Source organism: Pinus tabuliformis, chromosome 2_2, assembly GCF_031772625.1.
Source record: "Pinus tabuliformis cultivar Carrire ecotype Pingquan chromosome 2_2, CPIR1, whole genome shotgun sequence".
NCBI classification, from domain to species: domain Eukaryota; kingdom Viridiplantae; phylum Streptophyta; class Pinopsida; order Pinales; family Pinaceae; genus Pinus; species Pinus tabuliformis.
In genome coordinates, this window is record NC_142300.1 from 1,014,553,972 (window position 1) to 1,014,573,976 (window position 20,005).

The 20,005-nt window shown below is 40.5% G+C and overlaps 1 protein-coding gene across 2 annotated transcripts in view; it reads right to left on the bottom strand.

Annotated features, from left to right (window-relative positions):
- The window catches only part of LOC149196814 (uncharacterized), a 211,818-nt gene that overhangs the window by 1,253 nt on the left and 190,560 nt on the right, over positions 1–20,005 (bottom strand). The window lies entirely within an intron of this gene.

Genomic DNA, 20,005 nt, shown 5'->3' on the forward strand with positions numbered 1-20,005 from the left:
GACAAGTAGTTGAAAACAATTTCTAAGTGCAGCCATATAGTTGCAAATGTATAAAAGATCATGCAAGTGAATTGGGAAATCAGCCACTGACAGATTCTACTGGTTTTACTTTTTACTTTTATTTTTCTTTTATTTTACCAGTAATGCTAGAGAGAGCCAGTTGATAATGTATAATGCAATAAAAAAACATCCACCAGGCCCCATCTGAGGGGGCCTGGTTATAATCAAAGTAATCAGGCTAAAAAATGGATTGGACACAATCAGTCCTCAGTCATGGAGTCGCCTAGGACTCTGACCAAAAGCATAGTTGCATTGGAAAACGAAAAAAAAAGTATTTGAAATATTCACAATTAATTCTTAAAATCACATAAATTCATGCATAACATTGAAAATGTGAACTATTAGACAATAGATATTCAAGTTTCGTAATTTGTATTGCATGCAGGAATGTAAATAAGCAAAATCACATCAAGATACATAGATCCAAAGTTCTGATAAATTAATTGGTATATTGACAATTGAGATTCAGGGATTTTAGGCCGATCTCGCTATGCAATTCTGTATATAAAGCGGTGTACAGAATTATATCAAACAGAATCAAGGTGGTGTTGGCCATTTACATAACGCAGGAACAATTTGGCTTCTTAGAAAACAGATTGATTCCAGACACTGTGGCCATTACTCAAGAATGCATTCACTCTATCAAATCTCGTCAGATGGATCCATAACTTTTAAGGATCGATCTGACTAAAGCTTATGATTGTGTAGATTGGGAATTCCTAAAGATGATTTTGTATAAGATAGGTTTTGGTCGCAGATTGATAGACTGGATCATGGCTTGTATTTCATCTGCAAATATGGTGGTCATTATCAATGGGCTTCCTTCTGATTTTTTAAGGATTATTCAAGGCCTTCACCAAGGATGTGTTTTGTCTCCGCTCCTATTTCTTTTGGTTATAGATGGCTTTAGCAGAGGGATCAGAGAAGCGAGATTGGAGGGTAATATTGTGGGCTACAGAGTGACAAGGTTTCCTAGAATTACCCATATCTCATGTTCATCGATAACCTTCTATTTTAGGAGAGGCCAACATCAAAGAATGGAGGGCTTTCCATCAAATTCTGATTAATTTCGGGGAAGCATCAGGTCTTATTATGAATAAAGGGAAATCAGAATTGATCACAGATATGACGACAGAGGAGGTGGCATTGGAGATATAGCTGAGGTATTTGGGGTAAAGAAGATAAAGCTGTCAGGAGGATTTAGATATTTGGGTTTTGTACTGAAACCAAACAAATATGGGAATCAGGACTGGGACTGGTTGCTGAGAAAGTTTGAAAAAAAATTGACTATATGGGAAAATAAATAGCTGTCTCTGGGCAGCACACTGGTAATGATCAAATCAGTGTGGACCTCTTCAACCTGCCAAAAGAAATCATCAGAAGGATAGATGCAATTTTTGCAAAATTTCTGTGGGCAGGTACATGTAAGGACAAGAAAATTCATTTGGTTTGACTAGATTTGTTAGCTCGGAATGAGGAACAGGGTGGATGGGGCATTAGGGATAAGGAAAGATTGAATATGGCTCTGCAGATATCGAGCTACCCAGTTCACAGCTTCAGTGAGCGTGCAGTTCGAGCCAGAGGGAGAGCATCAGAGAGAGGGAGCAACAGAAAATCAGAAAGCAGGATTCTGGAGAGATTTCCAGTGTTTCTCCAGTGCCAAATTAGCAGGAGAAAGCAAGTCAGATTATCTGCAAAGAGGGCTGCAGAAGCCAGTGCGAATAGCCAGAAACCCTAGTGCAAGTTGCCAGAAGAGACACAGATCAACAGTTAGAGGCCGCATCTATTTCTGGGAGGAGTTGCCAGTGGCTTCTAGTGACAGATGGAGGTAGGGCGGCTCACTTGGAGCCAATTTCCAGGCAGCGCGAGTTACCCAGGGCCAGCAGTGTGAGTTCCAGGCTGCAGTGGGAGTAGCCAGTGTGGGGTTCAAGCAGGTGAAAGGAGGCCGAGGTATTCAATAGAGGAGATCTGAGATCTCCAGATTATTTTGGCCACATATTTGTCAGAGGATTTCCAGTTGGGCATCCAGATTATTGTACTCAATATTTGCTGCAAAATAATAAAATAAATCCTCATCTGCTACACCGGTTTTCCCTTCGGGGTTTTCCGGGGACTTTTTAGTCCAAAATAATTGTGTCAACTTTATGTGTGTGCATCTATTTTTCAATTCCTGATTTTACTTCAGCAGCATATTTTTTATTGTGAAGAATTGCAATGTGATTTGTTCGTTATTTGTCACAAAACAAATAAATTGCTAATCAGTTAGAATAATAAACTCTAGTTGTTGCAATTTAAGGAAATTTCACATGGTATCAGAGCGTTGTTGATTAGATCAGAGGCTTAGAGGCAAAAGATCGACAAATTGCACAATTCCAGAGGGAGATCTTGTTGACACCTAATCTTTGGGATTAGGAAAAATCATGTAAATATCGTAAATAAATAAAAAGAGGACGTTGGAAGATGAAGAGACATTGGAAGATGAATCCCAATAGTCTCCCTCTCCTTGTATATATCCATGTTTTCTCTTAATGCAAAAACACACAAATCATTCGTGGAATTACTCTCCTGGCCTAACAGATCTGAAGCACAGAGTTCAAATCTGCACAGGCCAAGCCAGGGGTGCAAATTGCAAAGGCAGGAAATTTGATTTACAGAGAAAATTCAGAGGAAAAATGTGAATAGCCTCAAAGAAGAGTTTACAGGCAATGTGGTTTCCTGAAAGCAGTTCCGGTGAGCAGATTAGTTGATTTGCGGAGTAGACCTGGACACAGAAGATTTGCAACAAGGGTTGCAGTTGTAGAGGTGTCAAGCAAGGGGTACAAATTGCAAAGACAAGAAATTTGATTTCCAAATCCAATTTGAAGGAAAAGTGTGAATAGCCTCAGAGCAGAGTTTACAAGCAATGTGGTAGCCCGAAAGCAATTCTAGTGAGCAAATCAGTTGCTTCGAAGAGTAGATCTAGGCGTAGAGGATTTGCAACAAGGGTTGCAATTGTAGATCTACGCAGGGCAAGAAGAAAAAAGCACATAGGGAGGAAATTTTTGGCATTATGACAAATGTGTTGTCCTTGATGGAAACCTACTTAATAAAGATGTCAACATTCTGATAGCAGGATTAGTATTCAGGCCAGTACAAATGTGACAAAAAGATTGGACAAACGAATATCAGTTCAGAGACAGAGGAATGATAAAGATGAAGCTTGAGGAAGTATACGCGAGTTCTGTGAAGCAAAGTCACGTACATACGCAGGTATGGTGAAGAAAAGTTGCGTACAGTTTCCGCACCATGGTATTCTAAATACCAGTGGTCTTTACCATGGTATTGGCCCATAGTAATGAGCGCAGCAATGGATGTTTGATCCCATCAAAGAATACCACCGGCATAACTAAAGGTATGACCCATGGTATTGGCTAAGGCCTAAGTTATATAAGGAGATAGAGATCAAAGTGTTTTGTGTGTGCATAATATGGGTTATTGATGAATTGTTTGGTCTGAAATAAGTATGCACCCAGGAGAGTGATGATGGATCAAATCTTATAGATCTGAAATGACAACACATTGAATAATATGTTGGAACATCAAAGCAATTATATTAGGGTTTGATTCTCCTTTCTTGATAATTACTTGTGACTGTGTTGGCTTTTCTTTTACTTCTTTATTATCTCATCTTTCATCAAGCAATTACCATATTATGTGTGTATGAAGATCACAAAACAAGAGGCACAAGATATAGGCACTATGCCAGGGAAAAACCCCCTTCGAGGAGAAAACCCAGTCAAGATAATTCTTCCTTTCAATAGTATTCTTTGAGACTCTTCACCCTAGACCAAGACCAAGCTTTCCCTCCACACCAAGTCAGCCTCCTAGATCTTCGACCCCTTCCAGCAACTTTGACTAGGCGACAACTTTTGGCAACAACGAAACTTAAGAGACTTCGATCTCCCAATCCAGAGCATGAAACAAAGAGAGAGAAAGGCACCAAAATTTCGATTTTTCCTTTCTCCTTAGACTTCTACAAACTCGCATTCACTTCGACTTCCAGGCAACAGACTTCGCACCTTTTCCCAACTACAAGAGATATCGAACTTGTGTGAGAGAATGATGCTACAAATGAATTTGATGACCTTGTATTTATAGGCTCCATGTGAGGTCGAATAGGGTCCTTAGGCTGACTTGATCTTCTTCTAGGCCAACATGGTGTGGAGGATACATAAATCATATTTGACCCAATACTTAACCTTTTTACATGATTTAAAAGCCCTAGAAGGGTCTCTCTAAAAGTAAAATGACTCTATTGACTCAGAATAAATCTTAGAAGTCCTTAATGGGGACTTTGACCTAAAACAAGGTGACCCAAGCATGAAACCCATGCTTTAATAAGTCACAATGATAATAATGATTATTCTTTTCTTTATTCTTTTGACAAGTACATTACATAATGACTCAAGTACATTAATGAAGACAAAACATAGTTACATTTTCCAACACTCCCTCTGAACTAGGGAGGTATTATAATGTACAAATACAATGGAAGATCTCAAACTATATGAGCCATGGAGAGCTTTGGACACTGGAATGCTATGGACTAGATTGATCCACTGGTCTCCCAACAATTTAGGCACTGCAATGCCACTGACTAGATTCCTGACCAGGGCAATCTATCCATTGGTCTTTCAAAAATTTAGGCACCACAACGCCATGGACTAAATTCCTGACTAGGGGAATCTATCCAAGTGGGAATAAGATGGACTCAAGCTTTTAGCCCCTCTAGATACCATCAGGATTACTTGCTAACCACCAACCCAAACATCCAGATGTGTATCCAAAACAGAGCTCGATAACCAACACTACCCTTCCAACTTCGGGACCCAGACATCAACACAAAGTGCCCACCAGATGTCTTCCCAAGCAATGCTTCACTCACAAAGCCTCAAATATCTCCCAATCAAATTGATCGATAACCAACATCCTATCAAAAACCTTCGAGAGATTTACCTGTACAAACACAACCCCAATCAATTATATACGTTCACATGTACATAATCAAATACAAACCTCTGGGGTCGTTCTAGATGTTTCTCCCCAACTCAGTAGGACTATCAACCAAATCTTTGACTGGAGATTCTTCAATTATATACTTTCCTTTCCTACTTCTCATGTAGCAACATATCCTCTGAAATTCATTTTTCAATTAACACCAAGCTATGCCCTCCCTCTCAACCAGGAAGCACCTCTTCATCCAGACTCCCTCTTAATCTTAGGGAGATCTCTTCTATGCAGGCTTCCTCTGGGAGATCAGCTTCTTCTTTTCGTCATCAGAGAATCTTTCATGGCTTCCAACCATTTCATCAGAGTTATTATCATCCTCATCATGCTTGTCACATCGAGCATCTTCACCAAGTTGAAGATTGTGTACCTGCACAACTTAGCAAGTACAACCAAATCTATAGAAGCATGAAGTTAGTCATATTAGAATAACGGAAGCATTTTAGCTATATCAGATACAGATACCCAAACTTAATTACAAGCAAGAGACATATACTCTTCAACATCTTACTAGGGACTTTGTCATAAACCCTACACTACTTCAAACCAACTTTCATTGCATCTAGGGTTTCAGTGTTTCTTCCAAAGGTATGACATACCTTACTTTAACATATAGCAAACTCTAGAAACAATTCAAACAAATATAAAGAATCCAACAACCTTTCAAAATTCATATGTTAGACTTCTCACTAGGGTTTCATACAAATCCTAGATTTCATACAAAAGAATCAATCAAAGTCAATCACAGCTTAGTCATTAACATGACCAAAATCCATTAGGGTTAGTTGCAAACCCTAGATTTCCAATCAACCATCAAATCCAACCAAAACTCAAATTTCACAAATCTCAAATTATCATATTGTCGTCATGCATCAGCGATTTTACTTCGACCAAGGTTCACCTCCAAAACCCTAGAATTCCATTTTATCTCAACAATCATTAAATAAATAGATCTCTAATTGTTATATCACACATACTAGACAATGTAACTGCTACTAGGATTTAACTGCAAACCTAGGTTTTCGAATGTCATCATCCTAAAATCGCAGACAAGGACTTCCACTAAATCCTAAGACTTATGACCATCAAGAACTAGGTCAACACACATATCTAGGAATTCATAATAATATATAAGCATATCATATCTCTGACAACATTGATACATCTGACCTAGACCAATCTAGGGATTTGACCAAAAGGACATATCTATATATTCCTAGGGATTCATCATCATGCAAAGGCATTTCATATCATGTGTTAGTCAAACCCAACTTCACATTGATAAAAAAGAGTTAGATACACAACAATCTTGATTACACTAGGGTTTGATCAGATAAACACACACATACCAAGGAAATCATTTCTACGACAATATAAGGGTCTTGGTTACACATTCCACCAAACCCTAATGAGCGAGGGTTTCAATATAGAAACATAGCAAACCCAACATTACCAAAATGTCAAAGGTTCGAGATTTTAGACCTTATCATTCAACCATAACAAGTTAGGTTTTCCTGATCATACCAAAATGTCAAAGGTTAGACCTTATCATTCAACCATAACAAGTTAGGTTTTCCTGATCATACCAAAATGTCAAAGGTTAGACCTTATCATTCAACCATAACAAGTTAGGTTTTCCTAATCATACCAAAATGTCAAAGGTTAGACCTTATCATTCAACCATAACAAGTTAGGTTTTCCTGATCATACCAAAATCCCAAACATGACATCATCAATCTTCAAATAACATTTCACAATATCCCTAAAGCAATTTAAGGTTTCGGAGATTCACATTAGCACACCCTTCGGTTAGAGTTTTCCAAAACTTGTCTAGGGTTCTACAAAATCAGTTAAGAATATGGGTGGGGTGGGCAGATTTATCAAGAGATGAATTGCCCAAGACAAGAATCATTATGATTCAATATAACTAGACAGAACAATGTTAGTAATAGATTTTCAAATGAATAAACAAAAAAAATCAATGTTTAAAGCATACCTTTGTTCTTTGATAAAACTTGTCTTGAGAGGTCCTCTTCCATGGCAAATGTCTTTTGGAACATGAATATATGTTGGACTTCCAAAGATTCGGAGGTGATCCATACTCGACTTCTTTCCTATGAATACTTCTTTGGATGTAGTATTATCAAGACTCTTATGAGCACTTCTATTTTGAATGTATATAGTTGTCATCGTTGCTTCTCCCCATAAGAACTTTGGTAGATCTTGACCAAGGAGCATAGTTCGAATGCCTTCGACAATTGACCTATTCTTCCTTTCGGCCAATCCATTTTGTTCGTGATAAAAGGGAACAATGAGTTCCCCCTTAATATCTGCTTCCTTACAATATACAATTGATTCCTTAGAAGTGTATTCCCCACCATTGTCAAACCACAAAGTTTTTATCTTTCTTACGGTTAGGGTTTCTACTTCATCCCTAAACTCCTTGAACTTCTCAAATATTTCATCTTTTGTCTTGAGAAGGTAGAGCCATGTCTTTCTAGAATGCTCATCAATGAATGTTACCTAGAGTAGGGATGACCTTATAATGTAGATGATCATACCTCCTATGTCGTATCTCAATGGGAATTGTTTGATCCCCGGTCATATCTAGCACATAATCAAACAGTGATGCAAGGAGCTTCCACAATGACACTGCCTCACAACTAGCCATACTAGCTGCAATATACTCTATCTCGGCTATACAAATCTCTACTTCTTGTTCATCCAGGAAGTCACGGCTAAAGCAACACCCAGATGTGCCCTTCCAGTCTGTAACACCCACGTCCCAATCACATAATCATCAACAACCAGCTCAATAGCAAAAAAGTAGCCATGGTCGACTTTAACACTTTATCAAGCATTCTAGCAGACAACAACATCCAGCTATTCATTTAGCCTTAGCTGAGGCTTCTCATAAAAGAAAACAATCCAATGGATAAATAGAGGCTTTTCACATAAGCAAATATCAACACCTTGCTTATCAGCAGAAAAGTGTGCCATAGTCGAATCCATCAAACAATAAGAGGCTTCTCACAAAAGCAAACATTAGCAACCATGGTCGAATCCAATAGACAATAAGTGGTTCTTATAGAAGCAAACATCAGCAACTAGTTTCACAAGTTAACTACATTTCCAACTTCAATCGTGCTACATTTAGCATGACCATTGATCTGAACTTAAACAAGAACGCAACAACTTACAGATACAATCATAAACACAGAGATGAGTTAGAAAAACACTTCATTTCATTAATGGAAAAATACTGAACTATGCTTACAAACATAATGGAAATAAGATAGCTCGGGCGATGTTAGCTTATCTCTGAGGAGAGATGTGGCAGCTACATGCCTTTGAACTGTGTTACAATGAGGCTCAAAGGCCTATTTATTATTGAGAAACAATGGAAAACCCTAAACATCCAAAAACCTAACCCTAGGAGATGAAGCGCCAAAACTGTGGGCCCCGTTTGGGTAAATTGGTACATCAACTTCTCGGGGTCATAACTTTGGCATACGATCTCTGTTTGGCTATCATAATACCTCGTTTCGAAGATCTCGAAGAAAAGGCTAAAAACAAATGGCCAAGCCGGTTTGGGATGTTTTCAGTCTCTCCATTTTCCATAAAAACGTCGTTTAGAGACTCAAAACAGTTCCAGAAGTTCAGGACCCGAAAAACTGCCAAAAATAGTAAACTGTGCTATAATTAAGGAAACCGAAAAACTAAACGAGACAGTGTTGGGGGTCCAAGTGGAATAGGCAGGTCACCAATATCCACCTGGATCACTCCTCCCCCCTTAGGAAGCAATGGTCCCCATTGCGTTGAATGCCCCCATGAGATGGGGAAACTTCTATTAAACTTGGTCCCAGGTGAGCCACTTGCCTTGGTGAAGGAGTTGGCCAGCTTTAACAACCCGATATAGTTGGATATTCTGTTGGCGAGTGCTCTTGATCTCTGTGTCCATGATCTAATCAGTGGTGGCTTGTTCCATGCAGTCTGGGTTTAGCTCTGTTGGTGTGAGCTATTTTGTAGAAATTTCTGTTTTCCCACCCCGGTTTTCAGTTTCTCCTTATTTCTCCATATAGTTAAATGCCCTTTCCCATAACCATACATTTAACAAGCTGGAAAAAATAAATTTGCTGAAAACACAAATTCTGGAAATTTTACAGAATGCTGGAAATTGCAGAAATAAAAATCAGCAGTAATAAACAACCATTAAAACACATTTAAACACTGAGATTTTTGGTCAACTTGACCCTGGAAAAACCCCCTACAACTCTTGGGGAAAACCAGTTCGAGAGCTCTTCTTTATTTCTGAAAATGCCTTTTTCACAGTGAGAAATATTCAGCAAAAAAAATCAGCAAGCAAATTTACAACTTATCTCTTTTCCCATGCCTCACAGCAAACTGGAAATTACAGCAAACAGGACAGCAATAAATGTTGTACGGCCTCCTCGATTTTTGTGCCCACTTTCAGCATTAAATGCTGCTGTACTGCCAGCATTAAATGCGCTATACGGACTGCAATAAATGCGCTGCCCTCTTTTTGCGTGCAAAAAAATCAGCAAACTGCTCCTCGATTTTTGTGCAAACCACTCCTCGAAAATCATGCCAAAATCTGCCTTTCACTGTGTGCTGAACCAGCTGTACAAATCTGCTCAACTGCTGCCTTGGAATGTGTGCCAAGCTGTTGTCTCCTTCTCCTCCCTGCTCAGAAATCTCTCTTGCTCTCTTGCTCTCCTTCTCCCAATCTGCTCATGAAAGAATGAATGACCTTTTCCTCCTTTAATCTAACCCCAAGTGACTTTTGGGTGATCCAAATAACTTTTGGGTGATCCCTAAATCCAATGGCTGAAATAGATTGAGATCTAAGGCTGAGATTAAATGCTCATTTAAATCTCACTTTTTATTTTTTAATTCACCCCACTTTAATAAAGACCCACTTAGTCATTTATTTCCAAAGTCACTTTTCCTTTCTAATTTTTCATTGACTTTATAAAAGTCACTTTAAAATTAGACTTACTAACTTTATCACTTAAAGTCACTTTTAAATTAGATTTAACTTTATAAAAATTATAAAGTTACTTTAGGAGAAAAATTAAATTCTTTTGGACACTTTTCCCTAGGCCAAAGATCAAAGCCTAAGGGAACCACCTGTCCTCTGGTACCAAATTTCAACATGTTTTGCAATGTCAGATGTGTCCAACAATGGTGGGAAGTATGGTCAAAGGTAATATACATTGAACACTAGGTGCAGACCAAGGAACGGTGGGATGTTGAGCTCGAAGGCATTGTCATCGACGGCTTTGGTGATGGTGTATGGCCCATATTGGAGTGAGCGAAGCTTGTGGTGGGGCCCAGCAAGGCGCTCTTTCTGCAAATGAAGCCAAACTTTGTTGCCCACCTGGAACTTGTGCGGCACTCGATGTTGATCATGGCGCTGCTTGTACTTAGCATTGGATCTATTCAATATATCATGGACCTGTTAGCGGATGTGTTGAATGCGCTCAATGAAGTTGTTATCCCTTTTAGCGTCGGATTGCACATGAGCCGAATCTACCTGAGTGGCTGTAAATGGTATGGCCACATCAATGGGGCATAATGGCTGAAATCCCAGCCCTACCTGAAAGGGGTTGTGGCTTGTTGAGCTGTGGAGAGCTCTGTTGTAGCTGTGTTGAACATAGGGGAGACTTTCATCCCATGTGCGTGGATGCTTCGAGTTGTACATGCGCAAAATGTGTACGATCATCCTGTTGACAACCTCTGTTTGGCCATCAGTTTGGGGATGGAAAGTCGTGGACTTAGTGAGTTTTGTATCCAACATCAACCAAAGACTTGACCAAAATGCACTCAGGAATCTGCTGTCCCGATCTGAGATAATGGACTGTGGGATCCCAAAGTGTACCCACACTCACTCAAAGAAGAGCTTAGTAGTGGCCTCTGCTGAGGTGTTCTTCTTGCAGGCCGCCATGATGGCCATCTTAGAGAATCTGTCGACGACCACGAATACGTAATCATTGACATGCTTAGCACAAGGAAGGCCTGACATATAATCCATGGAGACAGATTCCCAAGGCCGGATAGGAGTAGGTAGAGGAGCATACAGGCCTTGCTTCTTGATGGTTGATTTGCAATGGCACAGGCGGTGCAAGATCTAATGTACTTCCCAACATCCTCACGAAGTTTCGGCCAATAAAAATACTTCTGCGATACCACCATTGTTTTCTCTACTCCAAAATGTCTAACAACTCGACTGTATGTTGATTTGGGGTAGCATCGAATGTGCTCTAGCCAAGAAATTTGGTGGAGAGGTTGGGGCACATGAGATCTCCAATACCCAGAAAGGGTTTGGGCAGATTCTAGACAGATCAGGAGATATTAAAATAATTAATATTTTTAATGGAGTCCCTAAAAGTCTAAACTTAGGGAAAATAAAATATTAATGTGTATTAATATGAATCTGTGTTAGAATGGTCCAAAAGACATGGATCAAGCCAAATCTAATCTTAGCCGTTGATTAGGGACTTAATCTCAGCCGTTGATATGTCAACAGGAAAAGTATAAGAGGAGGCTTGAGGGTCACTTGGAGAACACACCAGAGTGATCAGTCATTCTATTCTCTAAAGCGGGGTTTGCTAAGAGAGATAGAATTAGTGATTGGGAGATGCAGCTAAGGGGAATTTGAGTACAGAGAGACAGAGAGGCAGAGATAGTGTCCGGAGAGCAGCGCAGTAACCAAGGAGAGTGACATAGAGCCAGCCAGGAGCTGCACAGAGCCTCAAAGAGGCTAGCGTGACTGACGCAGAAGGCCAAAGGGCTGACGCAGGGCCTCCCAAGGTTGTCGCAAACCCACATGGGGTGACGCAAGGCCTCCTAGGGCTGTCGCAGGGCCTCCTAGGGCTGTCGCAGACCCATCCGGGGTGATGCAGGGCCTCCTAGGGCTGTTGCAGACCCATCCGGGGTGATGTAGAGCCAACGTGAGGCCGAGAGGGGCTGACGCAGTCCAGAGAGAAGTTGACGCTAGGGTTTCTGGGGCAGATTGGTGCTAAGTAGCTGCCGGAAGGATTATCCGGGGTTTCAGCCAATAGATTTGTCAGAAACTAAGAGGTATTACTGCCAAGGAAATTCTCTATTGGGTAGGCCAGTTTCGGCACCCAGATTGTACTTTGATATTGGTTAATAAGAAAACCCTCAAATAGCTGCACCGGTTTTCCCACATTGGGTTTTTCCGGGGACATTAGTCCAAAAATAATGGTGTCATATGGCGTTTTTGTTTCTATTTCTTTTAGTTGCTGATCTGTAATATGTTGAGCATGCACTAGTGTTTATTTTCAATATTTACATCGTAAATAACTTGTTAAGGAAAAGAACAAGTAGGTAGGAATAAATCAAATAAAGTGCATGGAGGGTTTCTAACTGAGTAAAATTAGAAATTTCAACACTGTAGTGCACCTCCCAAATCATCTTGGCACACTCACTTGAAGGAACACATATGTGTCCCAAGTGGCATAACAGTGCATCTTGAAGGTAAAAGTTTGGAACTTTCTTCCCTTCCAAGAGTATCTGGTATATGTTGTCGAATTCTGAATCGCTCTTGTAAACATGTGGCCACCCCGATGTCTCGTGCCCACAGGAGTCAAGCACAGTGATCAGCGCCATGACTGGTGGTCTGCTAAGGCAATCAGTGACATTATTGGTGTTGCCCTTCTTATACTTAATGTTCAAACAGAACTGTTGCAGATAGGTGGACCATTTCTGATGGTGATCGTTCTACAACTTCCCTTATGTCTGTATGAACTGTACAAGTCGATGGTCTGTGTGGATGACAGTGTCCTTCCCCAGAATGTAATGCTTCCATTGACGACAGGCCTGCACAATGGAATACATTTCTTTGTTGTAAGTGGGGTACTTTCGGACTGTGTCTGAAAGTGTCTCATTGTGGTAAGCCACTGGATACCCATGTTGAGTAAGAAATGCCCCAATAGCATAGTCAGAGGCATTTGTCTCAATCTCAAATGGTTGTTGCAGGTCTGGTAATGTGAGCACTGGTGCAGAACAAAGGCGATTCTTCAACTCGGAGAACGCTCGTTGTTGGGTTTTCGACCAAAAGAACTTTTCTTTTGCTCCGCCCTTGGTGACTTGACTTAAAGGCCAAGCGATATGAGAGAACCCCAACACGAACCTGTGGTAGAAATTGGCAAGAAGCTGTGGAGCTCTGTTAGAGTGGTTGGGGCTGGCCAATCTTGAATGACTTGTATCTTGGATGGGTCCACATGTACACCCTCCTCATCAATGATGTACCCCAAATATTGAACCTGGGTCAGGCCAAAGGTGCATTTCTCCAAGTTAGCACACAGCTTGTGTTGTCGAAGGGTTTGAAGGACTTGCCGAATATGGTGGAGGTGTTCTTCCCAACTCTGGCTGAAGATCAAGATGTCATCTAGATACACCACCACGAATGCATTGGTGAAGGGCCGCAAGATGTCGTTCATCAGTCTCATGAAGGTTGTAGGGACATTCGTCAATCCGAACGGCATGACCAACCATTCGAAAAGGCCCTCCTTGGATTTGAAGGCAGTCTTCCACACATCGGAGGGTTCGATAGGCACCTGGTGATAACCTAACTTCAAGTCAATCTTGTTGAAATATTTGGCTTGCTTGAGCTGGTCCAAAAGGTCATCAAACCACAAGAGTGGGTAACTATTCCGAACAGTGAACTTGTTCAGTGCCCGATAGTCAATACAAAGTCTCTAGGTCCCATCCTTCTTCTGTACCAATACAATCAGGCTCCCACAGGGTGATGAGCTTGGCCTGATATGCCCTTTTTGCAGTAGTTCCTGAATCTGCCTCTTGATCTCATCGTTCTCTAGAACAAAGCGTCGATAGAACGGTCCATTGGGCAGCGGCGCACCCGGGGTCAGATTGATGGAGTGCTTGACCTGACAGTGCAGAGGTATCCTTGTGGGTGAGGCGAAAATGTCCCTATGCTCCTCCACGACCTTGTCCATCTGTTGCTATTGTGCAAAGGAGCCCTGCCTAGAAGCTGTGGCCAAAACCTTCTTCTTGCCTTGGGGGCGAATCATAAGGTAAATGAATTTCCATGTCTGAGAAATGATCTTACTACATTTCTTTGCAGTGATCAAAGAAATGACGGTAGGCGGGGCTACCTCCGGTATCCTGTACAACTTATTAGCCAAAGTAATAATAGCAGAGCGAGGTCTAGACTCATATACAACATGTCGTTTCCACAAGTATGGTTGTACTAACAATACATCAGCAACTTCAAGAGGAGCAACGTCACACAATACCTCATCCGTGAAGGGCTTGATGCTATAGGGAAGGCGACACTGTTGGCTGACACGAAGATCTCGTCCTTGGTGAGGCCACCCAATGGTGTACGGTTGTGGATGTGTTGTAATCTTTAGGCCCAGCCGTTTCACGACTTCTACTGAAATGAGATTCATTTGGCTCCTGCTGTCGACAATGAACTAAAGCGGAGAACCCTTCACCCACATCTGCGAGTGGAAGAGGCATTCCCCCTCCCCTGGATCTTCAGGCTCAATTTTCTAGATCTTTGTGGTGGCCATAGTGGCACTGGGCTCCGCATCAATGATCTGCTTCCCTTTGTCACTCCCCTTATCAGGTTCTGATTCAGAGTCGGAACCTGCATTTGATTCGGAAGCCTTCAGCTTGGCCACCAATGACTGCTTGGCTCGACACTCACTTGTATTGTGAGTGGAGCTCTTATGGAACTCACACCGTTTTCCCGTGTCCTTCTGTCTTTGTGGTGTTGTTCTTTGCTTGCGGCTTCGGCGGGTTGTCCTGGGTAGCCCCGCCTTGGCTTGGTCCCTTATTCTGTGCTTTGGGGCGCCATTTCCTTGCTTTAAATTCGCAGCTCCAAAGTCCTGCTTCTTTTGTTTAAACTTCTGCTCAATCTTTACAGCGTACCGATACGCCGTGCCGAGCGAGGAAATGTCTAGAAACTCCATCTCGTCCTGGATGTACTTGTGTAGACAGACACGGTACTTGAGAACCAAATGCCGCTCAGTGTCCATACCCAGCTTCGTGCGAAGGGTATGGAAAGTATTTGTGAACTCCGGCACATCTTGGTCCCTTTCCTCCCGTAGCATGGTCCACTTTATGTATTTATCTTCATAGCTCCCAACAGGGTAATACTGTTCCTTGATGGCGTCTCAGAAAGAATTCCAAGTGGGTGTAGCTAAAACAACGAGGGTTCACTCTCGTCCTTTTGTTCACCAGTCTTTGACGTATGGGGCGGCTTTGAGAAGTGCAAACGTAATCTTTTCCCGATTGGAAAAGTTATGAACTGAAAAATATCCTTCCGATAGATTGAACCATTTATCTACGACATCTGCATCTATCAGGGCTTTGAATATGGGAATATCGAAGTTAACTTGTACCTTAAAAGGAGTGGCGCCTCTAGAGTGGCTACTAGATGAAAATGCATTGCCTGTGGGTAGCCGTCGAAGGATCTGGGCAAAGTTGTCCATCATCGCGTCCCTCTGTCGCTCGAGAGCTTCTTCGAGCAACATTTTGAAAGGATCTCCTGCCCCCTCGTCTTTCTTTTCTTCTGCCATGGGAGGTCATCGGGTTTTGCGAGGCTGATGAAAGGATCTCCTACCCCCTCGTCTTTCTTTTCTTCTGCCATGGGAGGTCATCGGGTTTTGCGAGGCCGATCCTGCAATGGTTCAACTAGATCGAGCCCTAATTCCTTATACCCTGACCTCATTGGGGACATGCAAAGAAAAACATAGAAAGAGCAGATTGCTCTGATACCACTGATCTGAACTTAAACAGGAATGCAACAACTTACTGTTATGTAAAAATTAGTTAGGATTATGTAAAATTAGATTAGTTGTAATATTTAGGCAAAAGGGCATGACCAAAGATCATGCCCTTTCACCAAGAGGCACCTAAGGTTGTATATAACCGGGCCTCTCTCTAAAAATGTAATCATCAATTCAGTATTCAATTATTAATAAAATATTTATATATACATATTTCTGTTTGCCATTGAAATTTGTTACTTCATCTGGTATCAGAGCGGTTCTTTTCTTGGCAGACAGCTGCACAACTCACTGTGCCTATCATACTATGCTCACTCGTCTTCCTGATTCATTGTACATCAATTTCCTTGTCCCCCGCATTCACTCATGCCCCACACTGCTCCTGCGCATACGTTAAAACCCACGTCCACTGCAATCCGTTGTCCAGTCTTACCCGTCCGCCACGCGCTCCAGCGTTCTGCCAGTGATTTTTTTTTGCAGCCATTGTGTCCCTACCCCTGTCCACTGCAATCCGTTGTCCAGTCTTAACCGTCCGCCACACGCTTCAGCATTTCCGCCAGTCGTCTTTTTTTTTTTGCAGCCGTCGTGTCCCTGGTGAATGCTAATTTATCCACAACAGGCACACCTCTCCACCCTAACAACATGACTCGTCCCTCGCTCGCTTGGCTCGATTATCACATATAGCAATCAGTTAAAAAAAAATGATAAGTTTTTATGAATAGCCAAAAGAATAGACGTGATTGTCCGGGTTAAAAATATATAATACATTTATAACGTTACATATATAATTATAACGTTAGATATATATATCGTCCAATATATATTCAAATATATATAACATTTATTTATGTATAACGTAAAATATATATTTATAACGTGAAATATATATATAACGTTAATTTTTATATATATATATATAAGGTTAATTTAATTAATTAATTAAGAAAGAAAGAGAAAAAAAAAATTAAGCTGGCAGATAAATACACGCCTCCACATACTCGCTCAATGTCAATGACAATCGCTGATTTCCAAAAAAAATTGTTGGACGCAGAGCATAAGATAAATAACAACCACGACGAGGTCAATAAAAGATTAGATGAATTCCAGATCAAGCTTGAGGGGCAGGTTGACAATATCAAAAATCTTCAAGATACAACAAATCAAATAGAAATAAAGATGGAAAATCAACATGTCCAAACAGAAGTAGACCTCAGAGAGTCCTTAACATTGCTGAAACTTCCGTGTAAAAAGATGAATTGTACACCCGCACAACTACTACAAGAAAATGAAGAGAATCAAGAGCACATCTCATCAGATTCAACAAAGTCAATAGACTCTCATGAAAAAGTTAAATTCCCAAAAAAATCAACGACACCCCACCAAGAAGTGAGTAACACGACTCTTACAAACAAGCAACTCTGGGATACCTTTACCAATCAACACCCCTTTTTCGCTCAACCATTAGCAACATACCAGTGAAGGGCAAAAGTCGAGATGCCTAAATTCGATGGAAACGGAAAAAACAATGTTGCGTGGACAAATAAAGCAAAAGAATGCTTTGAGATATATGACATCAATGACGATGACGAAAAGCTCAGGCACGCATCCATGAAAATGGAAGGGGAAGCATATAATTGGCATATGTGGTGGAAAAAAACAACACACGTCATTAGCTGGAGAAAATTTAAGGATGCATTCTTTAAAAGATTCCAAGGTGTAAAGGAAGAAGAGTTCTTTTCAAAACTCATCAAATTACGACAAAAACGAAGTGTGGACGAATACACTCAAGAATGGGAGACCTTAGTAACACGAGTACTTGGGTTATCAGAATCTCGTCTAATTCAATTATACGTCTCGGGACTCAAAACCCATTTACAAGTAGAACTTGAGATGCATGACATTTCATCAATAGAAATAGCAAGACGAAAAACAAAAATAGCGGAAAAGAAATTAGAACAAATATTTTGGTCAAAATCTGAAAAAACATATTCAAGACGAAGAATACCCCAGTATGCGGACGCAAACAATACAAGATATGTTCCACCACATCGTCGTGAAGATGAAAAATCTAATGTGGAAACGCAAAGGATAAAAGAGGGTAAATGCAAGCGCTGTGGTGAGAAGTGGGACCCCAAACATAGGTGTGCTAAAGGAAAAGAACCAAAGAACCTATATAATTGTGAAGCAACCAATGATTCAAATAGTGAAGATTCTGACATAGAAGAAACAAAAGATGCCCCAAAATTCTCACCAGAATTAGATGACGGAAGTATTCCGCAAGTGTCATTATCAGCTATGACAGGTATATCACAACCTCAGACTTTAAAGTTAAAAGGACACATAAAGAAGAACAACGTGATGGTTCTCATTGACTCTGGTAGCGCACACAATTTTTTAGATGCAACCGTGGCAAAGTGACAAAATATTTTTTCATTTCCCTTACTAAACATGAAGGTGATGGTAGTTGACGGTAAGAAGATTGAAAAGGTGGGGAAATGCCATAATGTTAAATTGCAGATTCAAGACTTTAGTTTAGAGTTTCCGTTTTTCACGGTACCGTTAGGAGTAGATGTAGTTTTAGGTATCCAATGGCTATGAACGTTGGGTACTTATGCCGCCAACCACCAAGTACAATTTATAAAATTCAAATGGGGAGGTCAGAAGTACAAATTACATGGATTCCAAGCACCAGAAAATCAAATTGTATCATCATCTCAGATGATGAAGATGATTCGAAAAGGAGCACCTGCTTATGTAGTACAATGTCACCAATTAGAAATGTTATCTGCAAATATGACCAATGAAGAGTCACCAGAGATACAAGATCTAATTCGGAAGCATGAAAAAGTATTTCAAGACCTACCTATGAAGATGTCGCCTAATAGGGAAATTGAGCATACAATAGAAGTCAAGGCAGGATCAGACCCTGTCAACATCAAGCCATACCGATATCCACATCACCAAAAAACAGAAATTGAGAGATTAATCCAAGACCTCTTAAAGTGTGGGATCATCTCGAAAAGTAAAAGTCCTTACGCTGCTCCAGTGGTATTGGTAAGGAAGAAAGATGGTTCATTCAGGCTATGCATTGATTATAGAGGATTAAACAAAATAACAATCAAAAACAAGTTCCCAATCCCCTTTATCGACGAAATGTTGGATGAGCTACATGGCACAAAGTATTTCTCAAAATTGGACTTAAGATCAGGCTACTATCAAATTAGAATCAGATTAGAGGACATACCAAAAACAGCATTCCGAACACATGAAGGTCACTATGAATTTAAAGTAATGCCGTTTGGATTAACCAATGCACTAGCAACGTTTCAAGCAACCATGAACGAATTATTTCGTCCACATCTTAGGAAATTTGTATTAGTATTCTTTGACAATATTCCAATTTACAGTAAAACTTAAAAGGGCACTAGGCAACAATCAATCAGCACAAATAACGCTTCCATCCCTAGATGATGAGGGACGAGTCATTCTAGAACCAGAATGTATTTTATCTACTAGAGAAAGGAAGCTTCAACATCGTACTATCAAGGAATATCTGATCAAGTGGAAGGACATACCCGAAGAAGAAGCTTCTTGGGAGAATGAATCATTTTGTCAACAACATTCGTCGTTACATATGCTTTGAGGACAAAGCATTCTTTGGAGAGGAAGGCAATGTTATGTAAAAATTAGTTAGGATTATGTAAAATTAGATTAGCTGTAGTATTCAGGCAAAAGGGCATGACCAAAGATCATGCCCTTTCACCAAGAGGAACCTAAGGTTCTATATAACCGGGCCTCTCTTTAAAATGTAATCATCAATTCAATATTCAATTATTAATAAAATATTTATATATACATATTTCTGTTTGCCATTGAAGTTTGTTACTTCACTTACAAATACAATCATAAACACAAAGATGTGGCAGAAAAACACTTCATTTCATTAATGGAAAAATACTGAACGATGCTTACAAAAAGAATGGAAATAAGATAGCTCGGGCGATGTTAGCTTATCTTTGAGGATAGATGTGGCGGCTAAATGCCTCTGAATTGTGTTACAATGAGGCTCAAAGGCCTATTTATTATTGAGAAAC